Here is a 15,937-nt window from a genome sequence, read left to right as displayed (position 1 = left end):
CTGGATCATATGACAGATCCATTTTTAGTGTTTTGAGGAATCTCCACAATTTCCATAATGGTAGAATATATTTTTCATTTCTTACATATTTTTATTGGAATTATTCTGTAAGGAAGAGCTATTACTTCTCCCCTAACTGTTATTAATTTATATCCATGGTTTATTATTTGTATTGTACAACAATACCATCTTCATTTAGTTTGTTGTCAAATTATTCTAGATTTAGCTATTGAGAGATTTTTCAGGTTACCTTCTGTCCCCTTTTAACATGATCTCTTCCCTTTTTGAACACTTCCTTATTTTCTAGCACCAGAAAGTGGCTTTACATTTTTCCAGCCAAAGACTCAGAACCAATCACATCTCCTTGGTTCCAATTATTGGAAAATGATATTTAGAATACAAGAACTGAGTGCTATCTCTGCTAATTGCAAGTAGAATGTCACTGTTTTTATACTTTCTCAGTGGACAGAGCTGAGATGTATGCATGTAAACTAACCCAAATATACACTGAAATTTATATGTATTACTGTATTCTATAATCTGTATTCTGGTTCCAATTCAAAATATGCTGATATACATTTCCCTGCTCTTATTTATTTTATAGTTTTCATATGCAAGATCATAGATTCTATCTCTCACAAGACAATGTTACAATTTTTGTTTTAAACCATTACATTTATTTTAAAGAAACTAAGAAAGAAGTCATTCTTTATGCATACATATTTGCCATTTCTGACATTTTTCATTCATTTCTTAATGAATCACTTCCTTTCACCTTGAAAAACTGCCTTTCTTGAAGTATAGATCTTATCATTTTTAGTTGTGACCCTTTCGGTCTATGTTTATTAATTCGAAACATCTTTATTTCACTTTCATTCTTGAAACATTGCGCTGGACTAGAATTTGGCTTAACAGCTTTTGTTTTATTTTTCTTTGTACTTCAAAGATTTGGTCCTTGATCTCCTGCCCCTTGTTGATTCTGGTGTGAAACTCATGTGTACAATCTTTTATATATGCGTGTGTGTGTGTGTGTGTGTGTGTGTATTTTCCCTCTAACTGCTATTAAGAGTCTCTTTGCTTTCCAGGCAGACCCATTTTGATGAAAGTAGGCATTGTAATTGTGGTTATTCTGCCTGTAGTTTATTAAATTTCTTGAAATTGTAAAATGGAGTAGCCTCCAATTTTGTTTTTCTACCACTATTATTGATATGTTAATTTTAGCAGACAGTGAAGTTTATTAGATACAAATTACAAGTCCTATTTCATCTGTGGGGGAGGTACTGTAGATCTCAGTACAACCCTTTTATGTATAAGGCCAACTACTTTGAGTTTGCCCCAAGTATGTGTGACCACACAGTCAATCAGAGATTTGAGCAGAGACTTATTTAGAATGTAGGGTCTCCTTTCTCTGAACTTCCCCTTTTCAGGATATCCTTACTCTCTAGAGCCCGTGTTTATCTTTGGCTTTGTCTTCTGTTCTCTGGCTGCCCTTCACTGTAACTGTGGCTAGTTTTATTCTCTAGTCATTAAAAAAGGCTATTCAACTGATGACAGTCATCCCTTCCAAATTCCAACCAAAATCTGATATATGTCTGTTGTTATTCAGTTTCTAGAAATGTGTGCATGTTTTCTTCAAGGTATAAACTTGTTATCTATTAAGAATCAGTCTTATTCTGCCATAGTAGATGCATTTTAATACACTACTTCTAACAACATTTGATTGTAATTTATTACTACTCCATCTACAAAACTGTAAGTTCTTTGTATCATGTTCTTAGGATTATTACTACTATAACATCCTGTAAAACAATGTATTAAATAAAGCCTATGCATAAAGAAAGACTTGTGTCCCTCCATTTCAATGCTAGCAAACATTTTACTTAATTATGAAAAAAAATCATGCAGTGCACCCCTTTTATGAACTGTAAATAGTTATAAACTCTGGTGTGTTAGGATAAATAAAGTCTAAGTGTTTAAGAGTAAAGAAGTCAAATGCCGACAATACAGCAGGTAAAGAAAGAAGTAAGGGAGAGAGATACATAGGCAGAGATCAACTCTGCTTTTTCTCTCCTCCTCTCTTTTGTTTGGATTTTTGAGTCTCTTAATTTCAAAGCAAAGCAATGTGAGATATTATATGGAGAAATTATAGGATCAGTCTCACAAAAAAAGTTTCAAATAGACTTCTTCCAAGATGTCTGCATAGGACTTTTCAAGTATCTGTCACACTGGTATACAGAATTAAGATCAATAGAGGCCCTGTGAGCCTCAAGAGAAACTGTTACCACTACTTAAAGGATATAATTTGACTAGATTTAAGGATCTCCAGAAGCAACCTTATTAGAGAAAACTATCTTAAGGCAGGACAAATATCCAGAGGCAAGGTTTTGTCATATGAAGTCTCCCCATCCTTGTCATATGAAATCCCCTCCTCTTTTCATGCCCCTTATTCCTTGGCATGGGATATAAACCCCTGGTTTACCTCATTTACCTTAGAATGTAAAGCTCTGTATCGTCTCCATATGTTTGTTAAGTTGGTCTTTTTCTCCCACTAATCTGTCTTATATTAATTTATACATCCATCCAACCTAAGAAGAACCCAGATGGGTTGGAGAATTATCCCCTGTGCCCTGACACAATGATGGCAGGAAAGGGAAGAGTAGGTCCACCCTCAGGTCCCAGCCACCTTCCCTTTGGTGGTGATGGGATTTGGAGTTCCCAGTGTCTTTGGCTTTGGTCTGGAGTGGGGGGGTGGAGTCTATAGAGCCTGTATGGAATTAGCTTTAGGACATCCTTTTCCCCCTAACAGGTTCACTTGTGGGATACCAACAACTGTAAACAAAAAGCATAAGCAATCAGCGACTTAGTCATGTAAAAACTGACATCAGAGCCCCAAGCCAAACGAAAGTATTGACAGCTTCTTTCCATTCCCGTAGAAGAAATTTCCTTTTTGATTTGTTCTCCCATTTCCTACACTTTCATTCCCTTTCAACAATCACTTAGGGCAGAAGAGAGAAACAGGGAGTCCAACTCACTTATAGAGAACATTTCTAATGCAAATGGAGATCAAAGTCGGAAGTATCAGGAATACAAATCAGTGTATCCGATAAAAGTAGGAAGCCACATGTAAAACACAGACCAGGAAATGATTTGATGTGTTAGAGTGCTCAAGCCGTCATTTTCTCATTAGGAAACATGCTCTTTACTAGCCACAGGAAAAGCTCCTTGCTACTTTTGCCTGTTAGAATGGAGGATACACATTTCATTGGTCTCTGTTCCTGAAATCTGTGGCTTGAAACTTGGAGAGCAGAAAGGTCATTCGATTTAGCTAGCCTAAAATAATACTCCACGAACCAATTTCAATTGTCAAGTGAAAACATTGGCTTGGGATCTAAAAACCTGTAATTCATTGGAATAAATTAACTGACATCTTTAAAAATGTTGAATTTATTTGCAGCATTTAGGAAAATGTATAATCTCCATGAAAACAGAACTGTATTCTAAGTGAAAAACATCTTTGTAAGCCTGTCATTGAATTCATTGAATTTTAAAGGTGATTCATATTTTATAAAAGTTGATATACTTATTAATAATTATCCCTTACCTCTGTCAAGGCATGATACCAAATTTTGATCTATCAAGCAAAATTTTCACAAGGAAATTTTTTAAACTTTAAAATTTGTCGACTCCAATATAGAATTTACACCTGTTTCTTTATGAGCAGTATACTCCTGGGTATTTATGGCCATAATGCCTCCTTTTTACCTGTCAGCTGATAAGATTAGAATTTATTATAAAATTCTGAATTAAGAGATGTTGGACATAAAGAAATATTATTTTATCTGTGAGTCATCAATCATGTTCAGAAAAGATGTGTTTTTGCACATATCATCTGTTATGTGCGCGTTTAAACTTTTTTCATAGGCTTATATAATATGTGTCTCTAACGTATGTGGAGGGAAAGTAATGGTAAAGGGTTGACTGTAGTAGCAGATTCAGTATCCATTTAAAGGTGCTTCAGTTAATCTGAGGTCTTCCAAGTCCCTCATATTCAGAACGACGCCATCTTTCTTTCTTCTTTATAAAATGTATTTTCAATAACTTTTATAGATAAGCCTTGGAGTTCTAGTGTATAAATTTCAGTCAGACAGGTTGGAAGGTAGACACAGAAATTTTGACATCTTGGGACACTTGATTGAATGTCATATTCTGCTCAAATCATGTGGATAGATTTTTCCTATTATAGAACAATTCACAGCATCAGGGAGTTTGATATTTCCTGGGGAAAGGATTCAGTTCTCAGAATTTACTGATGGGTGTTTTTATCAATTTTAACCATAAACATGAAAAATATGGAATTATTGTTTGTTTATTTTTGAGATAATTGTTTTTCTCCTCTTCTGGTTTTCTCTTAGAATAACTTGAGAGCCATTGCAAATGCCCTGAGAGTCTGATGATACTGAATTAAAGCCATGCTATCTGTAAGATCCCATGTTTCCAGTGTGCACCTGAGGTTAAGAACCATTGTCTTTGGACGTGACCAAAGTCAGACCTTTTTGTTTCCATGGCAATGCCTACCTCTTGAATTTCGACATTTGACTTTGTTTTAGTTAAACCTCAGTTGCTGCTGGATGGGGAGGAACATGAGAGTTTCTATTGGATTGGATTATTTCATGTGAAATATGGAAAATGATAAAAGTGATCTGGGACTGTTGGGAAGAGTAAATGAGATTCTGCAATTTTAAATTGTTAACTCAGGGCTTGGCATAGAGTAAATACTGAATACATACCAGCTGTGAATGTTGCTATTGTTATACTTTTCTGAATATGAACCACCCAAGCTAGTCACACATTTCCAAAAGTGAGATGGCCATAATTGGTGTTTTTTTGCACAATTCTCCTAAAAGGCAGAAGCCAGATACCCACACTCCAAAAATGGACTCATCATTCATTTGCACATTTAATATGAAACCTCCTTTTCATATAACAGAAATGTGTTCTGAATGATTCCCTTAGGTATATGTTGCTTTTTGAAATATAGCCAGGTAAAAATGGAGCAATCATTTTCTACTTTATACTACGAATTTTCAGTATATTTGTCCCTATTAGATTTTACATTAGGATCCGAGTCCAATTTTTCTTCACATTTACGTATTGTCTGGTCTACTTTCTTACACAGAATAAACACTCAAGATGAATAAGTGAATAAATGAATGAAAATGTATGAATCTAACAACCCATGTAGATCACATCTTGTTTTGTTTACTTTTAGCAGAAAAAAATCATTCCAGAGTGAAAAGTTTTGATAGCTCCCATCACACCACACTGCAAATAATTATTTCTTGTCTGCTGAAAGCTTGATTATAGCCTGAGCTCTGTTTGTTACTCTTCCTCCCTTCCCTTAGAAGCATTACTCTAATACAGTAGCTGCTCAATAAACACCTAGAAGAGTGCAATATGAATTTTAAAATAAACACTTGGGAAGGAAGCTTTTCTTCTGCCAAACCAATTATGAAAGTTTCGTTCTATGTGGCTATTTCCCACTCAGGAAAATTCTATAATGACTGCAGTATATTCATGCACAGTGGCGTCACATTGTCAGGAGTGTGTGTGTGTGTGTGTGTGTACCCCTTTTGCTAAATTAAATTATCTCTTCCTTAAGAGAGGGGTCAAGGTTCACTACCCTTTATAGAATCCATGCATCTTAGCCCAGGTTTGGATGTGTGTTGACTAATGATTAATAAATGTTTGTTGATTGCCAAGCAGCAAAAGCAAACACATTGTTCTTATCTTTTCCATTTCAGTTTTGTGTTATAAGGGAGCATAAATCATCCCCTTCAGCAGAGAAATCATGTAGCAAATTAAATCCACCTTTTGTGGTCAATATAGGTGATGAGGCACATAGAGGAGAGAAAATTCAGGGCCTGACCCCAGGCCCTATCCCATTCTGTGTCTCAGAGACCTCAGCAAGGAGTAAACAGGGTCTAAATGGATTCTGCAGATGATACTAAAATGGGAAATGTTGGAATAATAAAATGGGCCCTAGTGAGGAAAATAAAATAAGGTTCAACTTGGAAAAAAGAACTAACACATCTAGGGGAAAAATAATTCAAAACACAGATTCAGTAGGAGGGATAAACTTGGAAAGCAGCAAATGGGCAGGCTGTCCTCACAGATCCAAAGCTCAAGTTGACATTTCAGTGTACTTATTCCTCTTCCTTCCCCTCATCCTGAAAGGGTGATACTTTTCTATGGTTCCAATAAAACCTGAGGTTGAAATTTTCATCTCCCAAGGCCAATCCTTTTGACTTAAATAGGCAAATATAACTAGGATAGTTTAGATGTAAATGATGGAATAGACAAAGGAAAAATTTAAGTATTTACTCACAATGACAGTTTCTCAGAGCAGAATGAGAACAGATTATCAGGACACAAACCATGTGGCCAAACACACTCTACAAAATAAAATATTAATATGAACACCATACCACACATTTAATCACATTTATTTTATGACCACAGCACAGGAGATTTTACTTTAGAAAGAGAAGAATTTAGGACACTATTCAGTGATTCAGAGTGGGTTCCCATCTTGATTTCTCCCCCCATCTCCACGGCAGCATCTGTGTGTCTATGGTCATCACTGGACCTTCCATGGTCTGCTCTCTCATGTAAGTCACATCACTTTTGCTTCTTCTACCATGACAGGGTAAAAGAACCCACATTTCTATAATGCCAGAATAAGTTGGTATTATAAACAATGGCAATATTCTGTAGTACAAATTGTTTTAAGGCAACCTCACAAATAACACTCAAAACTGATTATGACCTCAACCAACCAGTCGGTGTGACCCATGTTGTTTTTGTATCATTTCAGCTTTTCTTCACTGGATCTCTTTACATTGGATCTAAGATCTCTAAATATTTTATTGATCATTAAGGGAAAAACAAACGAAGAAGAATCTCTATATCCTAAGAAGACTTGTAATCTCATACAAGTTCAGACTAGCTTATACATGTCTAGCAGGAAAACCAGACAAAAAATAAAAGAGAGACTATTAAGATTTTCACCATTATCCTGTTGCCTGATTCTCATTTGCTACACCCTGATTTCTTTTGGGCCAAGGATATGAGACTGCAATTATTTTTAAAGTTTCCAAGAAAAATCCATTTGCCATCATTACCTTAATAAGCAAGAATCCTAGTATTTTTTAGGTGTGACGTAAGTTTCAGACAGATTAGTAATAATGTATATTTTTAAGTGATATTCTGACTGGACCTTATTTGCTATCTTGATTTACACTTCTGACTAAAATAAAGAAACTAAATCTTGTTTTACTTGTTGCCTGAAACAATGAAAAATGAAGGTGATTTAAACAAAAGGATTTATAAGACATTACTCATCAGTCAGTAAAGAACACAGATCTCTGGGAAATAGGAAACGTGGAACATGAAACATAAAATCTACAACTGCACCTGTATATTAATTGCGAGACTTTTTGGGAATCAATGCAGGAAGAAGGGAACAACACAGGGACTAGCAAATTACTTAAGGTAAGAAGCAGAGCTGAAATTCTGGGAGACTAAGGCAGCTAGAATTCACCAGAAACAGTAGCAGAGAGGAGAGAGTGTCACAGAATCCATCTTGAGTATTAATTTAAGTACTGCGTGAGTAGACTACCCACTTCAGGGGGAAAACTCCTAAAAAAGACAGAAATAGTATCATCCAGTCTTCATTCAGGGGTAGAAAGATTATGTTCCCACTAACCAAAGTGGAAAACCTTAAAATTCATGGATTATTCGATAGAATGAAGAATTGTTTTGCCTCAACAGTGGGAAAGAACTAGCCACATACTGATAACTGCTGTAGTCCTGGAATAAATCTTAAAACCATATCAAAAATCAACTTTTTGTGTGTAATTTAACTTCATTCCAAAACAAAATTTAACAACATCTATGGTGATACAAACATGTTCAGCATCCAACTTAGCAAAATTTACAATGTTTAGCACAAAATAAAAATTACCAAGTAACAACAAAGTAGTAAAATATGACCTGAAATGAGGGTTGATTAATCAAAACCATTCCAGAATTGACATAGATGTAAAACACTAAAACGGTATTATAAATGTATTGCATATATCCAAAAAGCTAAATAGAGATATGGAAGACATAAAAAAAAAAAACTTGCAATAATAAAAAATACACTGGATGGGATAAAGGCAGATTAGACATTGTAAAATAAAATATAACTGAATGTGAATGTATAGCAGTAGAACTACCCATGGTGAAAGGCAAAGAGATGGAAAGAGCAATGAGTGAGCTACAGGAAAAATTCAAATGGCTTCACATATGTCACTTGCATTCTGAAGGAGAGAGTAGAAGGAAGGTAGTCCAAAAACTGAAAATTGAAACAATTTTTAATTGGAAAAAAAATCAATAAATATATAAATCCAAGAAGTTCCATGAACTCCAAACCAAAAAAAAAAAAAAAGATCTACCAAGAAACCTTATAAGTAAATTACTTAGAAACAGTGAAAAAAGTGAAAAACAGAAAATCTTCAATTCAGTGAGCAAATAAAGGCTTATTACATACAACAGAATGAACCTGAAAGCATAAATCTGGTGGTAAACAACAGAAAACAGTGTAGTAACATTTTTAAAATATCAAAAGACAAACACTGCCACCCAGAATCAGAACCATGAATCAATGAAATGTTTTACAAAGAAAAACCACAAAGAGAATAAATAGAACTTAAATCTAGTTGCTAGAGAAAATCAATGAAATTAATAAACCCTTTTCCTGAGATATCAAAGAAAAGAAAGATCAAATTAATAACAGTAGAAATAAGAAAGATGACAGCAGTGCAACTTCTACAGGCATTAAAAGATAGTAAGGGCCTTCCCTGGTGGTGCAGGTGGTTGAGCGTTTGCTGTGAAGCTGCCTGCAGGCTCTGCAGCGCCGGTTTGATCCCAGCCGGCCGGGGAGGGTCCCACATGGCAAAGCAGACCTCTCCTGCCTCACCCACTACTCCCCTCAGCAGTGCATTTCGTCAATCTGCCTGTTCTGTTCCCGCCTCTGTCTCTGGTGAATCCTCTCACTCTCCCGCGTATCTAGCCTTTACCCCCGTTCTTGTATAAATAAATAATCTTAAAAAAAAAAAAAAGATAGTAAGAAGTCACGATAACTTTATGCCAATAACTGCAGCAAATTACATGAGGTGGAGAAATTCTAGAAAGACACAAACATTTTTACTCAACTCTTCAAGCTAATGCAAGAAGAAGGTGGTAACTTAAACTGTATGAACTAGAGAAACTGAAATTTAATGTTTAAAAAATCTTCACATAGACTATTTCCAAAAGTACTTGGCTTCCCTTCTACAAAACAAGGAAAAAATAATATCGATTCCTGGGCCTCCCTGGTGGCGCAAGAGCAGCCTCTTGGGGCTGTCTGCAGCTGCTACGGCATGAGTTCGATCCCCTGGCTGTCTGGGAAGATGCCCGCATGGCCCAGCGGACCTCTCATGGCTTGCCTACTGCTCCCCTCAGCAGTGTATTTTGGTCAATCCGACTGTTCTGTTCCCCACTCTCTCTCTGGTGAATCCTCTTGCCACTCCCGCCTCTGGCCTGTACCCCAGTTCTTGTATGCATAAATAGATAGGTCTTTAAAAAAATAATAATAATAATATCGATTCTACAAAAGCTCTTCCAGAAAATTGAAGATTACTATGAGATTTTGTGTTTTGAATGCCAGACCTAAATTGTCTAGGTTTTATTCTGCATGCATAATCTTCATATATACGTCTTCCTACAAGTCTTTGAATGGAGAGAGAAGACCCAGTGATATTAAACACATACATTGAAGGTTTAATCATCATGTGACATGATATAAGGGTTTCCAGAATTAATCAAGGAACCATTGGTACGTATAAGGTCGACATGAGTAGTTTTACAAATAGCCTCGGGGACATTGAGCTCAGAGTGCCAGGTTGAGGAGGCCATCAAATTCTGCTTCATAGGGACAATAAACATCATTGGAATTTTGCCTTATTTTGCTTTTTACAACTATATGCTTTATAAAAAGAAATTTTATATTCACAATATTCCACCCAAGGATACGAACTTGGGAAAATTAAGGCCACACGTCAAAAACTAAACAAAAACTTCAAACCGACAACTGAAGCGCTGATGAGAGGTTTGATCTCTGGCTTGTGTACTTTGGCCTTACAAACATTACAGTAGCACCTCCTGGGTAAAATAAAGAAATTTGATTTAAAGTCCACACATTCTCTTCCCAGTTAGTCGCATATTCAATTGTTCCTAGGAGAATATCGCATGACATCAAGTGTTTATTACTGCAATATAAATGGGAGAAAAGTGGAAGAGTGGACAAAGGCGCAAACTAAAAAGAGAAATTTTATTTGTGCAAAAGTTCAGGTTTAGAGTTTCAGCATCTATAATTTTAACTCTGAAAACAAATCTTCAGTGGCCTTATTAGAGCAATAGCCAAAGGACTTAGTAAATTATTTATTTGGAACTTCAGGGATCTACATTAAAAAAATCATTAAATTCATTAAGAATGACTAGAATGAACATCCAAAGAAGTGTTTCTATATGAATCACATACAGACACTATCTGCCAAAAACTAAGATATTGCTATAAATCCAAGAAAAAACTTATTTTCTGCCCCTTATGTTCTTCTTCCTTTTAATGTCCAAAGGTTAGAGATAACTAAATTTAGTCCCTATATTAAATATATGGAAAAACTTATTATTACAACCTCCCCCTCACTACCAACAAGGGCATTTATATCTCCAACCAGTTTGTGGATGAGCAATTAATCTTTACAGACTATTAATGCAACAAGAGGTGCAAAGATGAATATATCTCCTCCATGTGTGAACTTTAGGAGTAGTTGCATAGATTAAATTGCAAAGCATAATGCATTACAGAGTTAGAAATAAGAAGCTCTTATCTATCTGTCTGTCATCTATCATAGTCATGTAGCTTGCTTAAGAGTTTTAAAATATAAAATTATTTAGGCAACTTTCTATGAAGCTGAGATAGGATATATTGGATTATTCCTGATACTGCAAGATTTCCACATACAGTGCTAGAAATGTAAATTTTAATGGGACTTAAGATGTATATAACATTGCTGTGTTTTACAATCTGTATGTGTTTTTGAGGGTTGTTATAGCAAAGGATAACAAAGTGCTCCCCACATTTCTCTGTGTTTAAATTTCTTCTTTTTTGAGGACATCAGTTATATTGACCTCACATTAACTAATTACATCTGTTTCCAAATAATATCACATTCTGGGTTTGAGAACTATCAGTTTTAAAGAGGGTACAATTCAATCCATTACAAAACCATAACCATAAAGTAAAAAGAGTACTGGAAGCTAAAAATTAAATAACATTTCTTATTATCCAATTCTTCTTAGGCCTACACCAATCATAATTTATTGATAATTTCCTAGATTTATACATCTTGTAGGAAATAGCTATTTAATAACATTAATATTGATAATGTTACTAAATCTACAGAAACAGCTTTAATGCTAAAAAAAAAACACTGAATGAGAGCTTAAAGAGAGACTGAGAACATTAAGATAAGATGTGCTAGAGTAAGTTTTTATTTAATGGCTCCCAAAGGTATGTTAACTATTACTTACAGTATGGCTTTAGTAGTATTTTAACATTTGGGAAATTCGTCGAGAACTAATGAAAGTGTATACCCGGGTTTGGCTCAGCCTCTACATAGACATGCTCGTCACTCTTTCAGATCTATGCAGCACTTGCTAATTTCATAGAGGTTTAGTGAATTACTGAAGCTATTATAATTTTAATATGGATTATCTCACTTCATAAAACCCTACAGATGTTGTTATCATCCCTCCCCCCATTTCAGGAAATGTCTTAGAGATACTAAATAACTACCCCAGGGACACATAAGTTGCTCAGAGGACTTGAAATTCCTTAAATGCTTCAGATGTTAGGGATTACAATATTTTAGCAAAAAGCAGAAATATATACATATTGTCTTCTAACTATCTCTTCATGGAGAAAAAGATGCAACATTAAATTTTCAGATTATAATAATATATTAGTAATTAGTATAACAGGTAAACTTTGGGTCAAATAAATGATGCAAAAGCTTTAAATTTTATTTTTCTTTCATAATAAATTACTAAATAACCTTAATCTATATTACTCACCTGGATGATAAACCAGATGATGTTATCTGCAACATCAAAAAGGCTAAAATATAGAAAGGTGTGTGTTTTTTGTTTTTTGGTTTTTTTTTAGTGACGGACAGAAGCTGTGATAGAGATTACTAGTGCTGGCTCATTTCCAGTAACTGTCTTTCACTTCCTGCTTTCTTCCTTTCATATATTAGGTAAGACCTTACGATTTATTTTAATCAAGGAACTGTGAGATATGTCCTATGTCACTTTGGAGCTAAGGCAGTGAAAAGCTCCTGCTTAACCCTCTGGCTCTTGCATGCCCTATAAGCTATGTGCTGTCTTTCTGGATCTGTCAGGTGCAGTTTGAAAGGAAATTGCCCTGATGTAGCACCTACAGCTGACTTTGTATGTGTCAAACCACTGTGTCTGGGGTATATCAGTCACTAGAGCATAGTCTAATCTACCTGCACACAGAAACATCAAAATGCGTGAATGTTTGTATGTGTATGTATATATCTATCTATCATTTTTAAACTCTTTTTAAGATTTGTCAAAAAATTTAACAGTTCCACCTGGAAAGTCACAGAAACCCCAGGAATAGGTGACTTTTCTTTAGAGAAATCATATTGGCAACACAAAAAAGGAAAGGCCTACTTGCATGGTATGAAATCCGTTTTTCACAACAATTCTAAATGTATGGGACAGATGGAGAAATAAATTGCCATCAAAAACTTGCCAATTTTGACATTCCTCAGACCAAAAAAATGTTTCCAAAAGGGCATAACTCTACGAGATTTCAAAATCTGGAGGACTAATTCACTTCATCACTCTCATCAAATTGTTAGGAATAGTACAATGTTCATTGGGAATAAAACTAATGGAGAAAACAGAGAATGTTCTGGTACTTTTGTGCAAATTGGGAATTTTATTTTAACTTAAAAATTTTGCTCATAACACTAAAAAATAGTTTTAAATTTAAGAAACTGACAGTTGACCAATCCAATTGCTCTAAAACTATTCTAAGTTATATAATTGTCAATAGAGACTATAAAATTTCAGACATTATGCCTGGAAAGAATATAACTGTTACAACCTGAATATTTGCTGAAATATTTGAATTAACTCTCAGCTAACATTGCAGGGCCTAGTGTCTGAGTGCCCTTGCTCTAAGCTATTATACCTAATAGGGTTGTGAACAAATCTATTTTAACAAATAATTACTTTGCTTCTTCTAAAATGGCAATTATTCCCACATTACAGTGTGATGTAGCTTAGAAGAGACTTATATATATATATATAAGTATGATATATATATATAAGTATATATATATAAGTATGATATATATATATATATATGTATGATCATCTGTTATCACAGCTCCAGACACAGAAAATGTACACATCTTGTAATTAGTATTGCTGTCATAAGGAATGTATATGAATGGAATTAAATCAAAATACAACTTGCAAAAGACTTGTAATGTTTAATTTGGATGGGAGTAGATATATTGTTTTGGTGAATAATTTAGGCTGGGAATTTGACTCCTTGACCCAAATTCTGTTGTATTACTTCTCCATCATTAGATAAGTAATTGAGTAAATTAAGGTGAATTATTTAGTTTCCCAATTCTTCAGTGTCTTCTTCTGCACACTGAGGTATACAATATAATCCAACTTAGAGGAATGTGAGTAATAAACGTGAAAAGCTAAAAAAGATCCTATCTCACAAAATTACAATTTCCAAAAATGAAGAAGGATATTGTATATACTTCATTTTCTCTTAAAACATTATTTTTAAATCTAACCACAAAAATGAGTTTGATCATTTTGATGTAGTTGTCCCTGAAGATAATTAAGATGTATATTGTATAATACATGAAGGCATGACTCAAAAAATGCATTTATAAATATGAAAAATTACTATATGCTTTAAGTACTACTTAAACATCAAATATAAAATGAATGCTAATACTTTATATCTAACAAATGTAATGTTTTGTAGGGATCAAATTGGATGTAGTGAAATATGTCCACAATAAAATCTTACTAAATACTGTAAAAGTAAATTATGAAATAAAAATGAAAAACAGTGCATTGCTTAGCATTCCAGATAGATATAGAATGGTGTTAAGACAATACATATAGTTGAAATAAACTCTGTCTTATATGTTGAAGGAATATAAAAGTAAAAAATAGAACAGAAATGGAAACATAGGGGGCCTCCCTGGTGGTGCAAGGGGTTAAGACGCAGCATTATGAAGCAATCTGCAGCTGCTGCAGCACGAGTTCGATCCCCGGCCAGGGAGTTGACCACATGGTGCAGCAGACCTCTCCTATCTCGCCCGCTGCTCCCTTCAGCAGTTTATTTCAGTCAATTTGCCTGTTCTGCTCCTCACTCTGTCTCTGGTGAATCCTCTCAACCCCCGCACCTCTGGCCTGTACCCCAGTTCTTGTATGAATAAATAAATAAATCTTAAAAAAAAAGAAAAAGAAATGGCAGCATAGAGCAGTGTGCCTTTCCATAGTTTTTCTTTGTGCAGGATACTGTTAGAGTGAAGAAAGAAGCTGTGAAATCACATTTCAATTTTGTTGTGCATCTTTTTACTGGGAATATATTCTTTCAGTGCCCAGGATAATGTGCCCATGCCACCTATGTCCTAGCTATCTCCCCTTAAGAAAATCACTCATCAACATTGACCTGGGTCCATGAACTCAGGTGAGCATCTCCACATGACCCCAGCCCCAGTTAAGGAAGAAAGAGGCAACAGCAGATAATAAGTGTTTTCCTATCCATTGTGAACCCCAAAGTGACTCTCCTTCATGCAATATAATAGTACTACTATTGAAATACAATAAGGGGATTGCAATTGTATGGGGAATATAAAAATAAAATTTATTTAAAAAAAAGAAAAAATTAATGTAGAACATGTAGAAATGATATACGCATCTCTAATATGTAGAAATTATTTTAACAATGTAAAATACTTGCTTCCAAGCATTTTATGTAGATAAATAACTGTTTGAATAGACTTGAGCTCATTATTCAAAATTATTCAAAATATCATTTAATAAAATACAAATCTATATTGTTATTGGACTAAAATCAAAAAAAAAATAAATAAATAAAATTAACAAGAGTTAAAAAAAAGAAATACAATAGTAGGGGGTTTTGTTTTTGTTTTATTTGTTTGTTTTGAGATGTGGAGACTGAGGAAATGAATGCATCTTTAAAAGTCATTTCATAGCTACTTATTTAACATGTTATATAATTTAGGTGTTTCTTACCTCTGTATTTCTTGTTGGTGGCTTTGTGATAGCCACTTTAGTACTTCTTTCATATGTATATATCATATAAAATAGATTTCCAGCTAAAAAAGTAAAAGAGAGAGATGGATTCCATATAATGATTAAGGGATAAAAATCAGAAAATCACAACATCTATCTATCTGTCTATCTATCTATCTATCTATCTATCTATCTATCTATCTATCTATCTATTTATCTATCTATCTGCTGTTTGTCTGTGTGTCTTATACATACACCACCCGAAGGACCATCAAAATTTACGTATTAGACAAAACGTATCAAATCTGAAGTCAGACACTGGCAGCAACACAGTAGTAGTATAACACCTCTAAAATGTGATTATTGAAAAATATATTATTGAACAACCATCGGACAAATGAGAAAATCAAAGTAGAAGTTTAAAAAAAAAAAACCCTGGAGATAAATGAAAATAAAGGTACAA

Source organism: Talpa occidentalis, unplaced genomic scaffold, assembly GCF_014898055.3.
Source record: "Talpa occidentalis isolate TD23 unplaced genomic scaffold, MPIMG_talOcc4v2.1 talOcc4.2, whole genome shotgun sequence".
Lineage (NCBI taxonomy): Eukaryota > Metazoa > Chordata > Mammalia > Eulipotyphla > Talpidae > Talpa > Talpa occidentalis.
The sequence above is the reverse complement of the archived record's forward strand: the minus strand, read 5'-3'. Positions refer to the sequence as shown.